Source organism: Octodon degus, unplaced genomic scaffold, assembly GCF_000260255.1.
Source record: "Octodon degus isolate 3935 unplaced genomic scaffold, OctDeg1.0 scaffold00023, whole genome shotgun sequence".
Taxonomy (NCBI): Eukaryota; Metazoa; Chordata; class Mammalia; order Rodentia; family Octodontidae; genus Octodon; species Octodon degus.
The window spans coordinates 11199052-11220676 of record NW_004524599.1 but is presented as its reverse complement, the minus strand read 5'-3'; the positions used below and the strand labels follow the sequence as shown (position 1 = coordinate 11220676).

General features: G+C 42.0%; 1 pseudogene; it reads left to right on the top strand.

Moving 5' to 3' along the window:
* The first annotated feature begins 1295 nt into the window (after positions 1 to 1295).
* Positions 1296 to 3290, top strand: LOC101583215 (annotated as a pseudogene).
* Positions 3291 to 21625: the final 18335 nt, after the last annotated feature.

The following is a 21625-nucleotide window of genomic DNA, read 5'->3' as shown; positions in this document are numbered from 1 at the left end:
CCTCTTCCTCTTCCTTTCCTTCTCCTTCTCCTCCTCTTCCTCCTCCTTCTTCTGTGAGCACTTACTCCACTGAGCTGTCTCCCTGGCCCCCCATTTCTTATTCTTGAAAGCATTCCAGAGCTCTTCAGAAGCACTTTTTCTTGTAAAAACTTTGTAGATTTTCTCCAAATGGCAGGATATCTTGTGGCCATGAATCTGGGGTGGTTCAAACTGGTAGGAGTTGGGCAAGAAAGAGGAAAGGTACTTGAAGGAAAAAGAGGTAGGGATGATTATCTGGACAATAGGACCTGAAATGGGCTGATTCCAGGGCCATTCCACTTAGAAACAAAAGAGCTTTGACATCTGCCACGAGTACCCCATGCTCTGACTTTGGAACATTGGAAGGCTTTTTCACCCAAGACAAATAAGAAGTGCCTTTGGGTGGACTGACAGCAGCGGACACTCTGGCATCCTGCAGACACTTACTACTCTGCCTCCCATCTTTGCCTTTTACTGCAGGGATTTCGTTCATAGTTGCCCAGGGATCGTCAGGTTCATTGGCTATTGTGGGCCTTGGACCTGCCCTTGGTGCTTTGGAAACAGAGGGTCAGGCCTGGCCCATGCTGGCATGACTGATGGTGAAGGTGGCCCAAAAGGGTCAACTTTCTATGGCTGCAAAGAGAAGAATCACTGCCTTCGCAAGGAAATAGGCATGGGCCAGGTTTATTAAGTTTATTCTTAATGTGTGTTGCTAGGGATACTGGTGCAGCAATGAATAATTTAGGCAATAATTCATTTTTGAGTCCCCTGGAATGTGTTGCTGGTTTATTTATTTATATATGCTCAATCTTCACTACCTAAAACACTTTTAATGTCTTTTTTATTTTCTCCAAGAAAGGCCAACACGTTGAACAGTGACTACTGGTCCCAGCAGGTCTCTGTCCTAGCTGCTTCTCAATGGCATTCCTCCCCACCTCCCTGGCCTCTGCTCACCTTTGGGGCTCAGATGCCATTGTGTCAGCACCCCCATTCCCCTTCTTCCCTCTTTACTCCCAAAGAGCTCTGCCCAATGACTCAGAGACATTGTTCTTAACCTTTATATATTCTAACACTCTGGAATACTTGTCCCAGTTTATTTGAAAAAAATTTAATTGACTTGCAATAATTGTATTTGTTTATGGGCTATAGTGTGCTAATTCTATATACATATACAACATGTAATGATTAGATTGGGGAAATTAGCTTTATCTCCCTGTGATGCTGCTGGGCCTGTAGGTCTGTGTAGGGCCCGTGGATGCGGGTCTACATTACACAGGATGAGTTTTGTTAAAGTTGTCAAGAATAAGGCCTACTTTAAGAGATACCAAATGATGTTTAAACGACAATAAGAGGGCAAAACTGATTACTATTCTAGGAAATGCTTGGTAATCCAGGACAAAAATAAGTATAGCACACCTAAATACAGGATGATAGTTCATGTAATTAACAGAGATATCATTTGTCAGATTGCTTATGTCCATGAACTACTAAAATATGGTATGAAAGTTGGCCTAACAAATTATGCTGCAGCATATTGTGCTGGCCTGCTGCTGGCCCGCAGGCTTCTCAATAGGTTTGGCCTGGATACGATCTATGAAGGCCAGGTGGAGGTGACCGGAGATGAACACAATGTGGAAAGCATTGATGGCAAGCCTGGTGCCTTCACCTGCTACTTGGCTGCAGGCCTTGCCAGAACTACAACTGGCAGTAAGGTTTTTGGAGCCCTAAAGGGTGCCGTGGATGGAGGCCTGTCTAACCCTCACAGTACCAAACGATTCCCTGGTTGTGATTCTGAAAGCAAGGAGTTCAATGCAGAAGTACATCGGAAGCACATCTTGGGTCAGAATGTCGCAGACTACATGCGTTACTTAATGGAAGAAGATGAAGATGCTTACAAGAAACAGTTCTCCCAGTACATAAAGAACAATGTGACTCCAGACATGATGGAGGAGATGGATAAGAAAGCTCATGCTGCTATACGAGAGAATCCAGTCTATGAAAAGAAGCCAAAGAGAGAAGTTAAAAAGAAGAGGTGGAACCCTCCCAAAATGTCCCTTGCCCAGAAGAAAGATCGTGTAGCTCAAAAGAAGGCAAGCTACCTCAGAGTTCAGGAGCAGGCTGCTGAGTTAAACCAAATTTCTGTGAAGATTTTTCAGATTCATCAAGCAAAAAAAAAAAATTGGGGAAGTTAGCATTTCTTTATAATAGCCAAGATAACGAATCAGCCAAGGAGCCCATCAATAGACTGGTGGGTAAAGAAAATGTGTATATGTAACCAGTGGAGCCTTAGTCAGCCATAAAGAGTAACAAAATTCTGTCATGTGACAACAGAATGAGAGTGGGAGGACAGGTAAGTGTAATAAGCCAGGCATGGACAAATACCATGTTTCGATTTGAAGGTGGACGCTAACACGAATGAAACTTATTTTATGATTCTTTGACTTGTATCAGTGTTTCTTACCCAATTTCCTGCTTCCTGGGCAGGGATCTTTATGCTACTCGCTACTGTCTACTGAGTGCCTAGACAAGTAGCCAAATTCAATGAATAAATGACAAAACAATTAAATGACAAAAGAGAATGAAAGGAAGATCAGGGCAAAACACACCACTGCTGGTAAATGACAAAATCAACTATTCCTTGAATGTAAAAGTCAGTTCTTTAGGCCAAAATAGACTTATCACTCTATACCTAAATCATTTATGTAACACACAGGATTTTTTGTTTTAGGGCTTTTTTTTGTTTTGTTTTGTTTTTTTTTTTTTGCCAGGGGATAGAGAAGAACCCCATCACTAACCAAGCCTCACATACCAAATGATAGATGACTAGTATGTATTTTTCCTTCTCTGTATTTTTCTTAATGGAAGCAAGTGGAACTTTCCAAATATCACTGTATGATTGGAAAAAGTGAAGCAGTCTGTAGTCCCATTTTGGGGGAAGGAGGGGTACGAAGGGGAAAAGATTCTGAAAAGGGTTTATGTTTTCTAATGGAAGTCAGATGTAGCACTCATTTTATATTGCTTGAGTAACATGCTCCAGTTTCTCCATTAGTGGTCCCGTCCTGGAGGGATGCTCAGACGCCTGTCTAAGATAAGCATGCTCTTTCTCTTCTGTATCTTTTATACCTTAGCATCTGCCCCTCCAGCTTTCAGCAGAGCTCAAATGCCACTTTGGGCAAAGCTAGGACAACTTTGAATAAGAATCTGCTTGAGAAAGATTTCCCTTGCAAGCTAAATGTTACATTTCCACTCCACAGAAAGGTACTGCTGTGTGACCATAAAGAGCCGGCCAAAACCCTGTAACCTTTCACAGTTAGTCATGTTATTTTTGGTTCACGCCAACATGGATCACAGCTGTGACTCAACAGAACCACTGAAACAAGAATTCAAAGAGTTGAAAGAACAGCAAACTCAGAAATGACTTTTTTTTTCTCTCATGGTGTCATTACACAACGTGTCTCGTAGTTTACCTTTTCAGATTTACCAACTTCTTACAGATGAGCTCAGTTGTTATTTGGCAAATGAAATCTTGGAGTTGCGTCAGCACCCTTCCCCAAATCCCACTGCAGGCCGGGGATGGGAAGCTTTCCTTTCTGGGGTGTTTGTTTTACGTAAGTAGTGACTTACTTTTTAGAGGTAAAAAAATCTGTGTTGATGTATTTCTCCCTCAAATAAACCAAAAATAGGAGTGGGGGTTGATTTAAACATTCACAACTCCCCATGCAACGATGACAGAAAGCCCGTATCTACTGGTTCTGTTTGTTTTTGCTCCCCTCCGTCTATATTAATAACCCTAAGCCACGAGCTGAAACCTCACTAGATGGAAAACAGGCCTGGGGTTCAGCAGGCACTCTACTCGTATATTTATCAACATCCTTGAGACCTTTGCCTTCATTTCATTTTTAAGTTTTATTTTTTGAGATTCTGGGAACTGAACCCAGGGCCGCACACATGCAAAGCCTGAGTGTTGCTACTGAGCTACATCCCCGTCCTCCTCTGTTATTAATGATTGCATTAAGCTTGGAGAATAACCCAACTCTCCCACCTTGGGGAACATAGGCAAAAGGATGAAGAAGAAATGATGACACTCACCTTAATTTGCTTTTTTACTTTTTTGATAGTGCTGGAGATGGAACCTAGGGCCTAACATCTGTCTCATTCTTGACCTGTACACCACGTTTATCTGTACTATTTTTTTGAGCTTTATGGTTAAATTTAAGATTCTAAGGGCTAAGGTATTAGGGTATTAATTTTTGTTGTCATTTACTTGGTGAAATCATTCATCAGTAGTTTAGCAGAACAAAAGAAAAGGGCAGCACAGCTGACTGGTTTTGTCTTTAGGAAAATAGATCCAGATTTTGAGTCCTACTATGGTTATTGCTCTCCAGTTGGGAAGTGACATTCACAACAAAATGCTTCACTGTGACTAGACTCGGCTCTTCACTTGAAAGCTTAAGTAAAAGTTTAAAATTAAGGATAAATTTCAAAACTTAGATTCTAGAGCTTTCCTTCTGTTATAGTTTAGACCCAAGATGCTCTCTCAAAGGCCCATGTGTTGGCTGTCTGCAGCACTGGTGAGAAGTGGCAGGAGCATTATAAGGTGGGGCCTTGTGGGGGGAAGCGAGGTCATTGGCCATGTGGCCTTGCAGATGCCCTGGGGACTGCTCTCTTCCTCTTCTCTTTCTTGCTTCTGGGTCTATACGTGATGCAGGCATCTTTTCTCCTTCACACACTCCTGCTGTGATGCACCGCGTCTGAGAGGACCAGAGCAACAAGGCCAACCGCCATGGACTGAACCCTCAGAAACCGTGAATGAAATGCACCTCTCCACCTTTTCGTTATCTCAGGAGTTTTTCATGGTGACAACTAACACACCTTCTAGTGCCAGGGGTATTGGTCTAAAGGAAAATGTAGTTCTACGTGTTCAGCTTCCTGGGCTCTCTTCAAACATTCACTTCTGGACAGATGGGAGATGCTGTTTTGAGTGAGCATCTCACTGTGAATTGGTGCAGGAGCTGGGTCTCAGCCCCTTGCAGCAACTGCAACTCTTTACATCACTGCAGCTGTGTTTCCTTCTGCCTGGTTCTCTTGTTTTTAGCGGGTTCTTATTTGAAAAAAGTATTACAGTAGAATGTTTGAAATAAGAGAGGCTACAGAAACCATGGGGTCTATTGTCTTATTTACACATGTAGAGAGTAGTGCAGAGAGGTTAAGGACCATGCTTAAACTTACATAGATAATTTGTGGCAAAACTGGGATTCACTTCTAGGTTTAATGTGTCCTTTAAACCACACTGTGACCTTCTTTGGGAACAAATTCATCCAAAGAACTGACTGCTCTGAAGGGCTCAGTTTCATAAATCCTAAAACAAATTGTCCAGATCACTAAATATTGTAAGAGAAAACATTGAGAGTATTAAGCAGACAGTAAGGATATTAGTATAAATGAAAGTTGTATCTATTTAAAGAAAAATAAAATCTTGCTTCTATCTTTAACATGCCTAACAATTTTTAGATTACTTTTTGAATTGCTAAAATTCAGTTTGGCCAAGCAATTAACTTTGAAAGACATGTTCATAAACTGAAGTCTTATTTACTGGTTCTTAAATAAATAAACGAACACTGAAATGTTATCTGTAGAAATGATTCATTTGTTCCTGGCATACATTAAGAGCTTTGTAAGTATTTGTTGACTGATTGAATAAAGATTACAGTGACATAAAAATTAGCATTTGATTATAGACATATTAATAAAGTTAGAAGACATGGTATTGAGAAAAATAGCAAGATGTAAATTAGTGTTCTGTATGATTCCTTTTATGTGAAGTACAAAACCAGGCAAGACCAATTTAGACTGTTGGCTATTCTTGGGGTTTCTAGAAGTTGCTGCAAGTTTCTGGAAGGGGGCCTAAGGAGCACTCTACATCTTGTTTAATCTTGGAGCTGGTCATATACGTGTGTTCAGTGTATGAAGATTCATTGAATTATGAATGTATATTATGGTTTAATGAAATTTTTTAGAAATACATGTAGCATTTTATCATAGGAACAGAACAAGTTAATAAATATTTAGCTCTTGGAAAAAATTCCTATAACATAAATTTTTTAAAAAAGGATGTTGGGGTGGAGTTTTTACTTTCCATCATGCTATAAAGTCTGCTACACTCACACTGTCATGGAATAAATAGAACTTTGACTTTGGCTTCACAATTTTCACAGCTGCCTCTGTAGACTTCTGACAGTTTTATCACATATTTGACAGTTACAAAATATGTTTTAGACATCAGGATGATACGTGGAGAATTGGGAGGGCTTAAATCCATACCCATGGTTTTGTAAGCTGAAAAATTTTCAGGAAAAAAAAATGCATCATAATGGTCAGTTTGATTACTTCACCAAGTTTGCGAGAGCATTTTTTAGCATAATTCACTAAGCATATAATGTTGAAGGATAATCTTTCTACCTTAGCAAATTAGTTTTGGAAAACCACATCTAAATAAGTACTTTTTTTTTTTTTAGAAGAAGCATACTATAAGGCATGGTAATATGTATAGAATATAGTTTATTTATTTATTGTTTTAAAGAAATAGCTGATTCCCTTTATGTAAGATTAGAAATCAGAGTCTGGCTCCTGACACCCCCCCACAACATGCACACCCTCTTGGGTTGAGACAGGCACCATCTGCTAGGCCTTTAGGCCAAGGGGACAGAGACAAACTTGGAAAAGGTGTGGATGATTTCCTCAAGTGGAACTGGCTTGGATTATCAGTGGCTGAGCTAAAAAAATTCATCCTTGTACAGTCTTTAAATCAATTTTTTATCTAAACTCTTCTCCAAGAGAGGACAATGTATATTTCTGCAGCTATCTTTTAGGATTTAGGACGTTTAAAATTTCAAAAGACTCCTGCAAAGAAACAGGCCTTATCGCCTTGCCCAGGGAGACTGCACTTCGGAGGTAGATATCTTCTTGGTCTAACCATAACAAAGGAATCCTTTTGTTTAGAAGATTTGTTCATTCAACTTTTGATGGCTCTGATTTTTGCATTTATCAACTAAAGTTAAAACACAGGTGAATTTACATTCCAGCATGATAGTCTCCACAATCTAACCCTTGCATCCGAAAGATACTCCTTTTCAAAAATAGATCTTAGGAGGAGTAAAAAGGATTAAGATGTAATGTGTTCATGTACCAACTTCCCAGGATGAATATATTCCCAAACATGCACTATTAAAAAAAATGTGAACTTTCATTAAAAAAAAAATAGACTTCTGCTCTGATTCCTCCCCCTCAGAATGTGCAATGTGTTTTTCAAAGAAAATTGGAAAAGTAGATGTGAACCAGATCCAGGTGGCCGCTCCTCATCTTTGCAGTACTTAAACAATGAATTGGCCTATTCCTTTTTAAAGAGAATTAATGATGAAACAGCCTCTAAAAATTAAATCTAGCACCAGCATCCCATGAATAACTTTGTTCATCTAACATTTTATAGTGTGTAAAGAGTGTTTCCTATTTTTCCCTTGTTCAACCCTCAAAACAATTCTACTAGTGCTAGTTGTGTATGATTGTTATTTCTATTTTACAAATGAGAGAACTCTGGCTCAGAGGACAGAACCAGTATGAACTCCCCATGTCCTGAAGCAGGGAAAGCTCGATGGTTTAAGGGTACATACAGTTTTTCACCCCGGATAGTTTTGATCCCCGGTTGTTTGAATCCCCAGTTGCAGAACCCATAGCTGGGGAAGGCCTCTTCCAGGAAGTGAACTTTGAGCATTAAAGCAGGGTTTATCGAGGTGATGCATTTGGGCAGGGGAGGGAAAAACATTCCAGACAGAGGGAACAGGGTGTGCCCAGGCCCTGGAGGCAAGATCAGGACCTGTGGGAGCCGAAAAGAGCCCAGGCATGACAGGAACATAGTGAATGATGAGGCGGGTGGAGCAGTTTTGAGGCTGCAGAAGTTGACAGAGTTCTTGGAGACCACTGTAAGATTTTGAGCTGGACACAGGAAAATGGATTGGAGGGAAGAAGGTTGAGGGAGTATCAGGGATAAAATGGGGCTAAAAGAGGAGGCTTTCATAAAAGGACAGAGAGGAGTGTATTTTAGGAACAAGGCAGAGGTCATGTGTGTTTATTGCCATGGGAAGTTTTCAAGACAGCTCTGGACATGACAGTGCAGAGGCTGATGGTGACCCCGCGTGCCGCTGTGGCAAGCCAAGTGAGGTGAGTTGCGTCAGCATGAGTAGAAGCCACTTTGAAGGGTCCCAGTCATTAAGGGCAGGGAACTGGTGGGGAGCAAGCTGGAGGGAGTGTGCTGTGGTCTAAGTGTTCACGGCTCTCTCAGATACTGAAATCCTGTGCCCTGAGGTGACAGTGTTAAAAGACAGGACCTTTGGGGAGGTGCTTAGGTCGCAGGGGACACAGCCTTCAGGAATGGGACCAAAGGAGCTTGTTCATCCTTCCCACCAGGGGAGGACTCACGAGCAGGCCCACCTGTGAACCACGGTGCCCTCAACTGATGCCAAATCTGCCGCTGCCTTGACCTTGGTCTTCGTAACTTCCAGAACGGTGAAGAATACATTTGTGCTGTTTATGAGCCACTCAGTCTACGGTGCTTTCAGACAGCAGTCCAGGTGGACTAAGACAAGGTGTGATGTTCAGAGGACAACAGGGAGATGTTGACACTGGAACACACTTAGGTATTTGGACACAAAGATGCAGTCATCTATGCTGGAGGGAGACGGTGAGGATGGTGGTGGAGGTGACGTGTGGTGGAAGAATGTCACGCATGTACACACTGTTCCTCAAAGGAGCACGGTCCTGGGGAGCCACAGGGGCTGTGAGCAGAAAGCATGTTCTATGAGACACCTTTTGTGGGGTAGGAGGCGAGATACTTATTTGATTTCAAGGAGTTCAGAGGAAGAGAAGAGGGCCTTATGCATCGACTTGGTTTACGGAGGCACTTCTTTCTCCCTGCTTTCCACCATGAGCAGAGTGAGGACACGGGATCCCATCGTGCGACGGGGACAAAGCAAGTGAGGCGGGGTCTTTTGACACCCGTGTGCAGCCTGGCTCCTTTCCTCCTGCAGTGCTCAGCCGCCTTGTGTTTGAGGTGGCTCTGCGTTTCGCAGAGCCGGGAAGAGCTGTTAGTTGGCTCAGGTGGTCCACACTTCCGGTGAGATGCTCTAAATGTGGGTGAGACACAGCCCGGGGAATCTGATGAACTCGCTGGGCTTCAGTGCCACCTGCACGACATTCCTGGCACTCCGGTTCTTTTGTTGAGAGCAAAGGCAGAAATGTAGGCAAAACAGGGAGTGTAAATGTCGGCAATTTAGTTTCTGGCTGCTGAATTCCACAGAATTCCTTAGGAAGTAGCAAAGTCTAGGGAGGCCTGGGGTTAGTGTAGGATTTCACTGAGGGGTGGGCGGAACTGCAGCAAACTCAGACTACTCTGGTTCTTTCTGTGGTAGCGCGGGGTGGTTAAACCAGCCTCCTCCCTGGCTGCCCCTCTAGGCTGAGCATCTCTCTTTCCTGTACATCTCTCTTTTAGCACCTTCTCTGCCTGTTTCTACTCACTCTGCAGCGAACTTCTGTGCCCACATTTAGGGCCACATGCCCCACCATGAGATAAGAAAGGGGCATCCAAGGAGGGCAGAGGAGGGAGACCATGGAGTCAGGGAGGTCACTGCCTGGTGAAACCTGCTGGCCTGTGAGCGTGAGCCTGGGGGACAGATCCACAGCCAGGGGGCTGCCGCCTACCCCAGGGGCGTTCAGGACCTTGCCTGTGGATGAACAGGAGCTCCCCCTGCCAGTGCAGGCTTTCTGGGACAACCTTGACAACAGGATGCTCCCGACAGGGGCGGAGTGCTTGGCCCAAAGGGGATGGATGCCCAGGGCTGCGCTTCAGTTCTCTTTGGCCTTTAGGGTTTGCAGAAAAGCCACCCACATGTTTGCATATAAGTCCAAAAATCTCACCATATACAACCTTGAAGCAGGACCCTCCCACAATATTCCTTTTCCTGTCTCTTGATTTCATTCACCACCCACTTCTTCTTGAACATCCACCTACCTGAGAGATATCATAGCAGTAAATGGCATGTCATGACAAGCCGCCCATATTCAGACTACCAGAATGACAGGCACTCCAAAAACTACTGTTACAAATTACCACCTGCAGTGCAGTAGCTTAGTTCACAGGTATCAGTATATATAGTTAGTCAGGGTGAGAATCTTTCCAATTAACTGCTAGATTAAAAAATCTTCTGAAGATTCTCAGGATCATTGCCTTGCTCATCTTTTACATATAACTGTACGGCTTGACATTGTCATGTTTCCTAGCTCTTCTCCTTTCCCTCTCTTGATTAGTTAGTCCTTGAGATCCTGCTTTCCTTTTACTTGTATTATATCTTTCTATTTGTATTTCTTCTTTGAAGTTCTTATACTAGGGAGACTATATGATATTTACACATGTGTGTCTGGTTTATTTCACTTATGAGTATATGTTCAAGTGGCATCCACTTCAATATAAAGGCTTGCAGCTTATCATTCTTAATAGCTGAATAATACTCCATTGTGTAAAAATACTACAAGAAGTATATAATTCTTTATCCTATTTTTAAAATATAATGTAATTTTTAAATGTTTTTTATCATATTATGCAGGGACTTAAAGTTCAACATATCAATACTTGATGAAAAATACCTGCTCCTTATTATGCCTAAGATGTTTGAAATGCAGTGAGCTAGTGAGGTTAAGCTTAATAGCCTAAATTGTTCGATAATAACAATAAGCTTGTCTTCTGGATGGTTAACAACCTAAGTTTGCAGACCAAAATTAGAGAAAAAGGAGGGCTACAAGGAAAGCCAACATTTTGGCCTTAGTCTTCTAAGGTCAATTAAGACTCAGGACATATGAGAACTTGTACTGTAACGTCATGTACCTCGGTAGTGTCCCAAATTTTCTGATCAAGAAGATTATGGGGCCAAAGAGGAAAGTGATCGATGATGTAGAGTGTGCCTAAGGAGAGTCACATGGGGAGAAAACACTCTCTCAGGCTTTCACAGAGAGCACATTGGCCAAGCAATGGCCGTGACTCATCCACATGGCTGCACTGACAAAGGTTCTACAATCTGAGGTACAGGATCTCAGGATAAATCCTGAGGGGATTTTACTGACCTTCTCAGACCAAAAAGCTACAACTCTTGTTGCACAGGTCCTGCTTTACCTTGGTCTTAACCATCCAGTAGAAAAGTATGAAGACGAAATATAGGAAGTAAAGCCATGCTGTTATGTTGAGCTGTGGGGGACTCAGGTCAATAATTTCTGACATTGCCAGTTACACAGAAGACCCAATGCTATTATGGTCTACTGGACTCTTTTAGAATATTTTGCTGAGTTTACACACCTATAATATTCATTAACGGAACTTAGAAAAATAGGGTATACAGATGAATGTCCATTTTGTATCTGTGTATTCAAAGTGGTTAGGATAGATATATAGTTACATTCTCTTAATGAATAGAATGATTTGTTCTAATGGTGTTTGTAAATAGGATCTTAAGTCCACATCTTGTACAGCAATTAACCACTAAGAAGAATATATGCAGTGTGTTATTTGTTGAAACTGTACTTCTGATTTGATTTGAAACTGTCTCATTGCTATCTGTTTATCAATAAAATTTTCAAATATAAAAAAAATTGTAATATATATAAAAAAAAAAGAAAGGCCACCATCGCAGCTCCAGGAGTGGGGAGGGAAGCAGGCAGGTGGAGGAGTGGTGTGTATGTGGCTTGTGGGCATGGCCCAACTTGGACAGGGAACTGAAATAGCAGAAAGCAAAACTGTACATAAAGGGGACTGCTGTGCCACTTAAAGGTCATTGAGCCCCCAAATTAATTTATTCAGCCAGTACTTCCTTAGGATTAGGGCAGTCCTATTTATTGTTCCTGTGTCTACTTGATAATTCTTTATGGGCACCTCCAAGAGATCTCAAGCCGAAAGCCTGTGATAGAATTTCTATTTCCTACCCTCTCTCCCCAACTGACTTTCCTCTAGAATCCCCCACCCCACCAGTGAAGCACCAGTGCCTTGTTTGCTCAAGTGGACGTCCTTAAATCTTCCACTTCCTCGACCTTCCATTGCACTTTATTGCCAAGTCCTGTAATTATCCTGTCTTCTAAATATACCTCCTATCTGTCCACCTCCTGCTCCTCCACCCTGCTGTCAGCTGACTCCCCTTGGCCTCTTCTGCTGGCCTTTCTGGTCGCAGGCTCTGCAGAGCAGCTGATTAAGAACGTACAGTGGTGATCTAGACTGTGTTCTTCTTGGTGAAAACTTCTTGGTGTCACATTTCTATCTTTGGAGGTCTGAGTTTCTAAGGTCATGTGTGGTAAGCCCCTTGCTTCTCTTTGCAACCTCGAAGCGTTCCACTTTTGCCCTGTGCATGCTCCGTGTCAGCTCTGTTTACTTTACTTTAAGCAGGCCACTTTGGAAAGGCAAGAATCCTGGGCCTTTGCATATGCGAATCTTTTAGCTTGAAATGATTTCCCTCACACATGAACCGCTGGCCATGCTGGCTCATGCGTTTGTCCAGACTCGCAATAGATATGCTCTTTTTGTCTGTGTACTGCCTACCTCTTTAGAGTGTACACCCCAGAAGCTGTTCAGAGCCGGGCACCCCGCACCGGTGCTTAGAAGGACTCAGTGTGTATCTAGGCAATTGTGCAGTCAGGCTGCAAGTCTGCACTGAGATCTGCCTCCCTAGCACCCTCTCCACTCATGAAGTCCTCAGGCCCCCCCCCCCAAGAGTCCTCCTATGGACGGCTTACAAATTCTACACATCTCACTGCAGGAGTTGCCATGATGTGTTAAAAATCCTTTGCATCTCCATCTCCATTCTACCCAGGTAGGGCAGGAAGGTACCTTGTCTTTTCACCAAACCCGAGGCCTCCCTTAAGTGCCCTGTACACAGGTCCTGCCTGCCACACTTGCCTACATGTGCTGAGGGTCCTCGCTAACAGCGTTCTCTGGGCCTGGTTGGGAAGAAGGCTGTCCTTTGCCCTTTTCCTGGCTCAGGCACAAAGCCTGGTCTTCTGATGGCTCTGCCTACCCCCTGCCCCTCAACCTGCAGCAGCCTGGAGCCAAGTCAGCTCTTCCCTGGGCTGTGCCCTTTCAGGCCTTGGGATTTGACCAACGGAAGCATACTTACAGTAGGAAAGAACACAGCAGTCCTGCAAAGAATGTTCTCAAATCTCTCCGATAAATCAGAAGAGAAAAAGACACGGGTTAAGGTAATTATGGCAAAGTTTTACCTGGAACACCCGAGTCTCTAAATCTGTAGGTGCCCATGACACCATTTTAGTCATCAAAGATAAGTAACATTCCCTTCAGTTCACATCTAGTGACAAGAAGAGATTTTATTTTTTTCCTTAGTAAAATGTTCCCGGGGAGAGCAACCCCATCCTGCTGGCATCTCCGGGAAGACTTCTTTCACCAAGTGCTTCTGGGGAATCTGAACTTGGGACAGGTGTCTCCATGCATTGGAAGGAATCTGCTCCCTATGCCAGCAAATCCAGTTCTGGGGAGGGACGTGAAGGAAAATTACGAGAACAAGTAGCCTATTCACATGCTAGGAAAATAAATGTTTTACTAATCCTTAAATAACATTTTACTCTGAGGTGTATTGGCAAATTTTAGTTTTATTTCTGTATGAAAGTCCCATTTTTAGAAGCGTGATTTATACACATTTAGGTAGTAGAGGTGACTGCTGAAGTGAATTTTTATCTTCCCAGGCGGATGTCTGTATGGGAAGAGACTAATACAGCTTAGAAGTCCTGACATTTTCATTTTGATTAGTGAATAATTTAGTCGTTATTGTCATTGGCTATGGTTTAGCGTAGCCATCATATACCTATTCTAAAAATTCACAAGCTTTTCTGTGTTTGGTGCCTTTGCGTGGTAGAGAAAGCATGGGCTCAGGAAGGGGTCCTGTGTGTTCTCAAAAATGTTGCATCATTAAACAATTATTTATGTAGCCCTTTCCCATGTAGCAGGTACTGCGCTGCAAGCTGGGCTACAACAGAACCTACAGTCTGGGCTTTTGGCCCGGGGAGCTGGGTGTGGTGCGTTCTCACCTGCGTGAATCAGGCTGGCTATCTGGAGACTGGATTACAAAGTGGCTGCTCTTAACCTGTTCAGTCCACCACTCTAGTTGACTTGATTAGAGAGTAAATTGTACTGGCTTCTATAAAAACTTGGGAAAATAATACTACATAAAGGCCGAACAGTAGTTTCTGCTTATTTCTGGACTGTACCATATGACCAGGTAAGAGGACAAAATGAGTGGAGAAAGAGTAGCCGCAGTCAGGTCGCGACCGTGAGAAGCGAGCATCCTGCAGCTAGCCTTGTACCGCAGACATCATATCACTACAGCTAGCCACGTGTCTGCGTGTTTAGAAATTGACTCCAGAGAGTCCTCTTTACTCCTGAAGGCCCGACTCTACCTTTGCTTAGTTTGGGCCTTTCGTTGTTGTTCTTGTTTTGAGACAAGGTTTCTCTATGTTGCCGAGGCTGGTTTTGAACGCCTGGCCACAGTGATCCTTCTGTTTCAGCTCCAAGCATCTAGAACTACAGGCAGAGGCCAGCGCACGTGCTTCTATAGTTTGGATGGTAAATGTTTCCCAAACGTCTATCATCTGTGGTGCTATAGTGAGGTGATGCTACACAAACCTTAGGGAGTGGGCTACAGTGGGAGGCTGCAGGGCATTGAGGGTGTGCCCATGTAGGGGACTGTTAGGTGCTAGTGTCTTCCTCTGTCTCATCTGGTGTCCTGGTTATGAAGCAATGGTTTTATCCATCATACAGTCTCCACCGTGACATGCTGTGTCATCACAGGCCCAAGGCACTGTGGCCCACCAACATGGACTGAAGTCTCGCAGGCTGTAAGTCCCCAATAAAACTTTCCTCTTTATAAGTTTATTAGCTCAGGTGTGTTGTCACAGTAACAGAAAGTTGATTAACTTAGTTTCCTTGATGTTTCCACTTTTAAATGTTGTTATTTTCTTGTCTTACATTAAGGTGGTATTATAATTTTTGTTTCTTTAATCAAATATGATTTCTAACACTCATGCTCCTCCTCCTTTTCTGGCACCCCAAGATTCTTTCAGTCTAAAAAATATCCTTTAGCCATACTTTAGGGTAGATTAGTTAAAAACAAGTTCTTTAAGTTTTTCTTTGTTGGAAAATGATTTACACAAAGAGTTGAAAACTTAGATTCACTCAGAAACCTGAAAATAGATGCTTCTAGAAGATTTTTTTTTACTGGCTTTATTAAAAATTACTGAAACTTGGAAGCAACCAGCATGTCGTCTTTCAGGAGATTTATAACAAAACTGGAATGATGTGTGGTATAGGCTAACAATGAAATATTCAACACTAAAAATAAATGAGCTATCAAACCATGAAAAGACACAGAACATATGGCTAAGTGAAAGCAGCCAGTCTGAGAGGGTGACACAGTACGTGGGTATTACTGCCAGGCGGGAAAGGCAAAGCTATGAAGACAGCGAGGAGGTAGGATGTTTTCAGGGACTGGAGGAGAGGACAGGGAAAGACGGGTAGGTAGAACACAGAGACAGTTGAAGGGCAGTGAGACCACTCTGTGATACCCCAGTGCTGGACGTGCACCCCACTATACACGTGTTCATATCCAGGGAATGTGCAGCGCCAAGTGAACACTGGTGCCAACTGTGCGCTGGGGCGGCCGTGGCGTGTCAGAGCAGGTGCATCGTTCTTCTAGGGGGTGATGGGGAAGGAAGGCATGCTTGGGAATATGTGGGAAGTTTTCTTACCTTCCTCTCAATTTTGCCATAAATCTAGAACTGTCTTAAAAGAATAAAAGGTTTTTGTTTTGTTTTTGTATTTTAGGGAAGGGTCTACAGGGTGTTCAGGGTCTCACTACTAGATTGGACTCGTAGTGATCTGCCTATTTACAGCCTCCCAAGAGCTGGGATTACAGGCATGCACCACCACACGCAGTCTCAATTGCTGTCTCAGTGTGCCCTGGGGGCAGGGCCTGGATGGCAGGCCTGGGGATCAAAGCCCCAGCCCCTACACCTGCTTGTAGGTACTTTAATCTGCTGAGCTATTTGGCCGGCCCTAAAAAAAAAAGTTAATAATCCAATACCAACACAGAGATGAATCAGATATAAGGTATCCTATAGTACCCATGTTATCGAGAATTTTTAGGATAGCCCTCATAAAAGAACACTCCTATTTGGCTGTCAAGAAAGCTCAGCTGTCTAGTATACGGCATATTGTTGGATTTTGCTTCCTAATCCACTGTGCCAGTCTGTTTCTTTTAATTGGTAAATTGAGTCCGTTTACATTGATGGTTATAATTGAGATGTGTTGACTTATGATTGACATGTTATTTACCTGCTCTTGTATACCCCTTTTTCTCCGTGTTTAATTGTTTGCCCTATTTGGTGCGTTCTTTCTGTTCTCATTCATGGAGTTCTGGTCATTTTGGTCCCTCTCTAGATTATCTTTTAGTAGTCTGTGTAGGGTTGACTTTGTCATTATGAAATTCTTTAGTTGTTCTTTGTCATGGAAGTACTTCATTTCTCTATCAAACTTCAAAGAGAGTTTTGAAGGATATAGTAGTCTGGGCTGGAATTTGCTTTCGTAGAGGACTTGAAGTACTCTGCTCCATGCTTTTCTTGATTTCATGGTTTGTGAAGAGAAGTCTCCCATTATTCTGATGGGTTTTCCTTTAAATGTGATCTGTTTCTTTTCTTTAAGGGGTTTTAGTAAACTGTTCCTGTGCTGGATTTCTGGGATCTTGATTATTACGTGTCTGGGTGTGTTTTTAATTGGGTTGATGTTATTTGGAGTTCTGTATGCCTCGGTTACTGAATGTCAGATTGTTTCCCATACTTGGGAAGTTTTCTGCTATTACTTCTGCCCATATTCTTTTTATATCATTTGTATTGACTCTTTCTTTCTCACTGATGCCTATTAGTCTTACATTATTCATCTTTTCATTGTTTTGCAGATGAGGAATTATTTTTTCCTACATCCTAGTTGATTTTAAGGGATCTTTTCTTACCTTTTCACTAGCTGCAATGGTGTCTTCAAGATCTGAAACTCTATATTCACTTTCATTCAAACAGTTTTGCAAGATTGTGATTGTGATTTTAAGTTCCTCTATATCTCTTTGGCTATCTTCTTCATGCGATCTATTTCTTTCCTATATTGCTCATTCAAGGATTCCATCATTTTTCTGCAGCAGGTTTTTTTTTGTTTGTTTGTTTTTCAGTACCAGGGATTGAACTCAGGACCCTGCGCTTGCCAGGCAAGTGCTTATTCTACTGAGCTATCTCGCCGGGATCTAGAAGCAGTTATTCTTTCATTATAGTTCTCCTTTTTTATTTCAGAGATTATTTCTGATCTGATTTCTTCCACATGTTTCTGCAGTTGTTTCTTTACTTCAGACACTATTAATTCAGAGATTTCTTTTTTCATTTCAGAGGTTATTTCTGGTCTGATTTCATCTATACCTTTCTACAGTTGTTTCCTTACATCATTCACTATTAATTCAGGGATGTCAGTTCTGTGATTCCCAATTTCTTCTGTGCTAGTGTCTCCTGTATTTGTTTTGAGTGGGTTCGGGGCCCGAGATTGCATTTTGCTCCTTCTCTTTGTCATTTTGTACAGCACTGTCCTCTGACCTTTGGTGTAGAGTTTGGTGTAGTTATAACCTTAGCACCTACTAAAATTCTTACCTAAGAGAGTTTATACGGTCAAGGCAGTTATAGTTTTGTATTTACAGAACTACAATAAGGAACACTAATAATGGGTAGTGATATTTAGCAGTTGACAAACTTTTGTAACTAATGGGTTTGTAATTTTTTTTTTTTGGTGGAACTGGGGATTGAACTCAGGCCCTTGTGCTTGCTAGGCAAGCACTTATTCTACTGAGCTATCTCCTCGGCCCCTGGGTTTGTATTTTAGACAGCAAGAGCAAGCATTATGTCTGTATAGCTAAGCAGATATTAAATTGGGAATTTGTAGTTAAGTTAGCTCCCCTAAGTTCTGTCTGATCACCTCCCTTGATGTACCTGGGTCTTCCAGGCAGACTAGTTCACTCCAGCTACCTTTTGCCCCATCTCTCAGTCAAGAAAGAAAGAGGGAAGATGTTCTCACAGATCTGGGTATAGCAAAGTGTCTCAGCCTCCGGTCCGGATCTACGAAGTTTGAATTTGTCCCAGCTTTTTCCTGCTGCAGCCCATGTAAGTGAACCCTCTGTGCCCCTCTGGCAAGATGTTCTTCTCCTAGATTAGCTGGGTGGTTCTGGCCCCTAGCCTCTCTGTAGGGACTTCAACTGCAGAGTTTCACACCAGACCTGTATGCTGGGCCTGGGCTGGGTCTGGAGGGGTCCCTAGAGCAGAGGTGGAAGGTCTCACTTGCATGTAGGGCCTGGGCTGGGTCTCTCTCTCTCTCTCTCTCTCTCTCTCTCTCTCTCTCTCTCTCGCCCTCTCTCTCTCTTTCTCTCTGCCTTTTGGTACCAGGGATTGAACTCAGGACTTTGTGTTTGCTAGGCCAGCACTTATTTAACTGAGCTATCTCCCTCGCCCCTCAGCAGTCTAAAGTGCCTGCTTAGGCAAACTTAGGCAACCACTGGGACTGCGGTTCGATCCCTGGCACCATATGCCATGCCAGCCCCACCTCCAGGGCAGGCTAAGCCAGCTGCAAAAACAAACAAACAAACAAACAAAATACACCTATTGTCAATTATAAATTCTCTTGAAGCAAGTGAAAAAGTAGAAAGTTTATCAAAGAAATAGAAGTTGTTAAAAAAAAAAAAAGGAAATTGGAGCTGAAAGCATATACAAGCATATACTGAAAAATAAAGACTTGCTGGAGAGTCTCAGTTCTGGGGTGGCAATTTCAGGCTAGAATCAGTGACAGAGCCACAGAATTCATCTAGTCTAAAAGAGAGAAAAATCAATACAACCTCAGGAAAGTGTCAAATAATAACCTAATAACCAAAGATACAACATTCTGAAGCAGCTCCAGAAGAAGAGTGAGACCATCTGAAAGAGGATTTTAAGACATAGTTGCCGAAAACTCTCCATGTTTTGCATGACACATACATATTCAGCAAGCTGAGTAAACATTGTACACAAGAAAGTAACCCAAAGACTCATCATTATTAAACTTCTGAAAATGAACATAGGGAAGAGTCTGGAATACAGCTGGAGAGAAATAGCACATAGCCTACAGGGAAAAACAATTTAAATGGTGGCAGATTCTTATCTGAAAACCATAGAATTTGGAAGGAAGTGCTACAGCATTTTTAAAGTACTGAAAGGAAATATCTGTTAGGAATGAAGGAAAAATAAAATACAGTTGCCCCTCAGTATCTCTGGAAGTTTTTTCCAGGCCCTCTCAGGGGTACTGAAATCCATGGATGCTGAAGTTTCATACAAAATGCTATAAGATTTGCCAGAACCTACACACCTCCTCTACATATAGTAAAACCTTGGGTTGTGAGCAACTTATTCAGTGGCTGTTCTGCAGAATGTGCAAACATTTCTAATAAATATTAACTGATAAACAAGTAATACCTTGCAAGATGAATAGTAGATAATGCTGCATGTCATGTGATCAAAACCAAGCCAATGGTTCCTCTCTCTCTCTGTCTCCCCCCGCCCTTGGATTGTGACTCATCTTCCAACAGCAAGAGGTTATAGCAGAGATCTTGTCTGCGGAGGAGGAGGATTAAAAAGGCAGAAGGATCTCTCAATTCAAACGAGATTAGGAAGATGTGTAAAATGTGGCAAACAGTGCAAAATTTTGTAGAAAAGCAGTACTCAAAACTGTAGTAGTGTGAGGCATGACTCTATTTAACAACAACGCAATATCACATTTCTGGGAAATCCTCCAGAGGTGGCAAAAGCAAGTGTCATTGGATAGGTTCCTTGTTAAATCTTCAGGAAAAGAAAAAGATTCTATTGAGCAGATAGACAGCAGTGATTCTGTTAGTGATAGTGAAATTCATCCTACACAATAACCTTCCTCTCTCCTCTCCCTTACACCAGCCCAAAGGTTTTCAAAGGTAAGTGCAGGTCAATCTGTCTATTTTTCTTTTTATTTTGTGTTTTCTTTTTTGTTTTGTATTATATTACAGTATTATAATCACTTGTATATTAATGTATTTGGACTGTGGGAAGAATCATCTGAGTTTCCATTATCTTTTATGGGGAAATTTGCTTTAATATACAAGTGCTTCGGATTACAAGCATGTTTCCAGAATGATCTATGCTTACAAATCAAGGTTTTACTATACTAAAAATTACTCTGTGTGACTCGCAATACCTGATGCAATGTAAATGCTATGGGAATAGTTGCTATGTTGACTATTCATGGAGTAATGATGAAGGGGGAAAGGTCTAGACATACTCAGCCCAGATGCAGCTGAAATATTTTCACCCCCCTATTAGTTGAGTCTAAGAATGTGAGAACTGTATACGGGGTACCACCTTTCACTCTCAAAGAGAAACTAACAGCATTTGTGGCTGACAGACTTCCTCTGAAGAATGGCGGAGGACATTCTTCACACAGGAAGGAAACTATAAGTGAAAAGGTACTAGGGCATCAGGGTGGAAGGAAAAAAAAACAAAGAACAGAAATATTAATATACACAATCAGCTCCTCTGTCTTCATGAGTTTTAGGAGTCACACTTGATGAAGGCTGAAAACATTATGACATTCCTTCTAGGCAGGACGCTGAGGTAATGATATCTACAAGTAGGCAGATAGAGGCTGTTAAGTGAGTGGAAGTGAAGTTTTCACATCTCACTTGAAGTCAGAAAGTGCTCACGCCAAGAAACTGACGGGTCACATTTGTGTATATTAGACCAGAGCCACCACTACGAAAACTAGAGCAAAACCCTCAAAAATGTTATAAGTAGACTGATGAAGATGCAATCTCAAAACAATTGGCAAGAAACCCACAGAAAGGCCAGAAACGTTGACACTCGACTTGACACTTCTGGACAGTCTCACCACTTAGAGTTATAAATGAGGTGAAAATCAAGGTTGGATGACCCAGAACAATGTGTCAGGAGCAGTCCATCGGGGAGCTTGCTGCAGATTAATAATAAATATAGTAATTTAACATACGTTCGTGTGTGGACTACTGAGTAAAAACTTAGTGACAGTTTGTTGTCTTAAACATTTATTTTTAAACTGTTACATAAAAGTTGTACATATCCATGGGATGCAATGTAATACCGTCATTATTAATCTGATTGAAGTAAAGGAATGTATTGCTTTCTACACCAAAGGAGGTAGCTGAATTTTGTTATCCTAAGACTAAAGGCAAGGTAATACTTCTAAAAAATAAGCCTTTTGTCTTAGCAACATTTAAAATGTACAGAAAAGTTGCAGAGGTAGTACAAAGTTCCCATATTTCCTGCTGAGTGTCTTCTACGATTGTAATGCAGGAATTGTAATGTTATGTTATGGTGAATGACTCAACACCAATACATTATTAATACCATACTTTATTTGAATTCGATTAACTTTTCTTCAACATTCTTTCTCTAGCTT